At 45.3% G+C, this 4,594-nt stretch overlaps 1 pseudogene; it reads left to right on the forward strand.

Moving 5' to 3' along the window:
- The first annotated feature begins 400 nt into the window (after nucleotides 1-400).
- LOC103732138 lies at nucleotides 401-972 on the forward strand (annotated as a pseudogene).
- The last annotated feature ends 3,622 nt before the right edge of the window (nucleotides 973-4,594 follow it).

Raw genomic sequence — 4,594 nt, forward strand, 5'->3', positions numbered from 1 at the left:
GCCACAGTGTCCTGTAGTCACTATCCAGTCCAGGTCAGCCACTGACCACAGGCCAGCTGCAGATGAGATCCTCAGATAAGAGAGAGGGGGCAGTTGCCTCAGGTACAGTTGGACAGATGTTTGGAAAGAAGGGTTGAATTACCAGACTGATATGGTCAATCTTTACAAAAGCCATCTATCTATGTTTCTTATGTTATATTGATAAAAGCAACTTTATTATTTAATTTCACTTTTTTTTTGAGACAGGGTTTTGTTACGTAGCCCAGGCTGGATTTAAATTTGAGATCCTCCTGCCTCTGCTTCCCAAGTTTTGACATCACAGGCATCTGCCACTGTGGCTGGCTTCTCCTTTGAAATTTTTTAAAAATTCAAATAGAGGAACCCAGCATCCTCGGCTGCTATGAGCTACACGATCAAGAAGATCCTGACAGATGCCAAGACGCTGCTGGACCGCTGCGGGAGCACGATGCTTGCGCCAGCAGGAGGCGGGGATGGTGCTTCCGGGCCAGTATCAAGAGGATGCAGTTGACATGAAGGGCATGTCCAAATATAAACCTCACATTCTGCTGTCTCAAGAGAATACACAGATTAGAGACCTGCAGCAGGAAAGCAGAGAGCTGTGGGTTTCCTGGGAGGAACACGAAGATGCTTTGGAACTCATCGTGAGCAAGTACGGGAAACAGATGTTACAATTAATGGTCGCTAAAAAGCAGTGGGTGCTGAACCAGTTCCGAAAGCTCACCAGTCTCACTCTGCAGAAACTGAAAGTCAGATTGACAGAATCTGTGAAATGGGTGAAGGGAGGAGGAAGGCAGCTCAGGTGGATGATAACCAGTTCTGTAAGAGTCAGGAAAACTAGCTCAACTAGAGCTAGAAAGTAAGGAACTTGGAGAATTATTGTCCATCAGCAGTGGGTCTCTTCAGGTCAGAAAGGAAAATTCTGTGGATCCTGCCTCCCGGCCCATCAAATAACTGAATTTCTGAACGACTGTGATGACTTTCCTTCAGGGAGAGAAGTGATTGTCTCTCCATTCAAGTTTTGTTAATTCAGTCTCTTGTCTCAGACTTGATTTAGTGTTGATTAAAGGTATGAGGTGGCAGTTTAGAATTCCCAATCAATATTGGTTTGGGGGTATATGAGTAAAGATACACAAGCCTCATCAGCTATGCTGGTTAGTTTTAACTGTCAACTTCATACAACCTGGATTATCTTAACAAGGAATTCTAAAAATAAAAATAAAAATTCAAATAGAAATATGTAACAGTTCTGATATGAAATGTCCTCCAAAAGACTGGCTTGTGTGTTGAAGGCTTAGTCCTCAGCTATAAGATACAATCATTGATAAGGTTCAGAAGGGCTCTGGGGTGACCGTGGACTGACCACTAATGGATTCATAATTCAGTAACATTCTTGGGAGGAGATGGAAACTTTCTGAGGTTGAACCAACTTGGAGTAAGTGGGTCACCTCTTCTGGAGAAAGTATGCGTCCTTGGGAGCCCCATCTCCCTCCAGGTTGAAGGGGTGAGTCAAAAATAAACGCTGTCTCTCTTAAATTCGTTTTCTCAAGTATTTGTTAGTCATAGAAAACCTAACAGAAAGTGTTGGAGTAGTTATCCCCATCCCCTGGAACTACTGAACCCATAAACTCCCAGTGTGGCTGTGCCTAGAGACAGTCTGTAGGAGATCAAGCTAAATGAAGTCATAAGGCGAAGCTCTAGTCTGATAACCTCTGGTAACAGAGCTACGCTGGTTAGTTTTAGCTGTCTACTTGATACAACCTGGATTATCTTAACAAGGAATTTTCTAGATCAAGTTGACCTGTGAGAACATCTGTAAGACATGATCTTGTTTTGTTTTTGCTGTTGTTGTTTGAGACAGGGTCTTAATATGTAGCCCCAGCTGGCCTGGAACTCACTATGTAGACCAGGCTGGCCTCAAACTCAAAGACATCTGCTTGCCTCTGCCTTCTGAGTGCTGGGAATAAAGGTGTGTACCACCATGTCTGGCCTGGGAGATTGTTGTGACTGTCAGTTGATGTAAGAAGACCCCACCCACTGTGGATGGTACCATTCCCTAGACAGTGGTCCTGAGCCATATAAGTGGAGAAAGCGAGGGTGTGTTTATTCTCTTCACTCTTGGCTATGAATGTGATTGGCTGTCTGCTTGAGCTTGTGAGCAAAAATGCCCAGAAAAAGCATGCATCTTCTGTAAGGCTGATCAACTGATCAGAACTTCACTGACTGTGGAGGTTTGGAATGTTGCAGATCTAGAACCTAATTCCAATTGATCTTGGGCTGTCTTCAGCCCCTTAAGTACCTATTTCTTGCCCACCTCTGTCTGACCAAACATTCTGTGACTAACAGGTAAAAACCTCCTGTGTGTATTAATTTAAGAAGACCCCAGCTTCCGCCCACCCAGTGTCTGAAGTCTCTAGCTCTTTTGCTTTGTCTACTTAATGTTTCCACCAATGCATTCGAAATCGCCTTGATTTATGACTTTTCTTTGTTCTGTTACTATCAAAACTTCATGAAACTGCTTCCACGCTGGAACATGGAGTTTGGGGTGAATCTGTGTTCCTGGGCCATGGTCACTCATATTTGGGTTCTGAATAAACTCGTATCCTCTGAGTTGAGAATTATGCTTTTGTGTTGACAAATTCCTGCTTTGATTTCCCCAAAAGGATGGATTATAACCTGGAATTTAAGTCAAATAAATCCTTTTTTGTTGTTGTTGGGGGTTTTTTTTGTCACTGTTTTTTTGGTCTTTTTGAGACAGAGTCTCCTTGTAGCCCCAGCTGGGCTGGAACTCACTATGTAGACCGGGCTGACCTCGAACTCACAGAGATCTTACAGAGGCATGCTTCTGCCTTCTGAGGGATGGGATTAAAAGTGTGCACCATCATGACCGCTTTTTCTTTCTTTCTTTCTTTTTTTTTTTTTTCCCAGACAGGGTGTCATTATGTAGCCCTGGCTGACTTGGAACTTGCTATGTAGACCAGGCTAACCTCTGCCTCCTGAGTGCTGGGATTAAAGGCATATACCACCATGCTCAGCCCTTGTCCAGCGTTGTTGTTGTTGTTGTTGTTTTTTAATCACAGCATCAGAAATGAAAGGAGAGTACCCTCTCTGTCCATCATTCATGGATATGGCAAGGGTGTCCAACAGCAAGCCAGAGGGCATCCCTCCTGAGGGCCTGACCTGACAAAGTTCACAAGCAGGTAAGAAAGACCACCAGAAGTGTGTGTGTTCTTACACAAAGACCGCTGGAGAGTAGCCTTGTACTGGGCTTGTGTTGACATAGGCAGCATCTACTAGCTGACTAGGAAAGAGCAGACGCCTGGTTGTACAGCCAGGAGGGGACTCCATTTGCATCAGCCCCAGGTCTTCTCTGGGGTCATCAAAATGACGGACTGGAGCATGTCCTCACCTGTGACTGTGGTGATCCTCTGCAGCAGGGCCTGTTCCCAGAGTGACTCTAAAGTGTGCAGGGCCATCGATCCAGGATTCTCATAAAGGGGCCATGTGACAGACTGCCAATCAAGCTTTCCACTCCTGGGTGGAGGGAGGCTGTCAAATGCCTCCTGCTCTTCAGAATAAGCACTCATAGAAGCACTTAAAGGGGTCTTATAATAAAGACTGGCTTGTGGAGCACTCTGTACAGAGATAGCAACTCCAGTAACAATTAACAGCACTTAATAATATGCAGTATTTGATGGTGTCTAATCCTGCCCCAGGCCGTAGGGGCAATGAGTCCCTCTGGTCTGCCTCACAGCATCCTGACCTTGGACTTCCATCAGACAGAACTGTAAGGATGCCTCTGTCCTTAAGCTGCCCAGCTTTAATATTTTGTTCTAGCAGCCAGGCAGACTACAAGAAGCTGCAAGCCAACAAAAATAAGAATGAGGGGCTGGGTTTGTTCCCCACCCCACATGAACTGGGCATGATGGTTGGGCTGTTCAGTTTTTGTCAACTTAGCACAAACTAGAGTCACCTGGAAAGAGTGAACTTCAGCTGAGGAATTGCTTCCAATGCTAGGCTGTGGGCTTTTCTGTGAGGCATTTCCTTGATTGCTGATTGATGTAGGAGGGCCCAGCCCTCTGTGGGTGGTGCCATTCCTGGGCAGGTGGGCCTAGGCTGTGTAAGAAAGGTAGCTGAGCTGCTAGTCAGCAACGTTCCTCCTCCATGGTCTCTGTGTCAGCTTCTGCCGGCAGGGGCCTTGAGTTCCTGCCTTGGCTTCCTTCGATGATGGACTATAAACTGTGAGATGAAATAAGCCCTTTCCTCCCCCAGTTTGCTCTTGGTCAAGGTGTTATCCACTACAGCAGAAACCAAACTAAAACAATTATACATGCTTATAACCTCTGAACTCAGGAGATGGAGGCCAGAGGATTGGAGTTCAAGGTCCATATCAGCTACAAAATGAGTTGAAAGCCAGCCTAGGATACATGAGAGTTTATCTCATAAAAGAAAAGAAAAGAATCTAAGAATGAACAGAGTATTCAGAGAACTAACAGTGTGACCTTGGGGTACCAAGACAGTTGAGGAGAACCCATCTTGCCCTGGAGAACTGGGCAAGGTGTTAAACATAGTTTAA

This window comes from Nannospalax galili, unplaced genomic scaffold (genome assembly GCF_000622305.1).
Source record: "Nannospalax galili isolate Female #2095 unplaced genomic scaffold, S.galili_v1.0 scaffold4715, whole genome shotgun sequence".
Classification (NCBI taxonomy): domain Eukaryota; kingdom Metazoa; phylum Chordata; class Mammalia; order Rodentia; family Spalacidae; genus Nannospalax; species Nannospalax galili.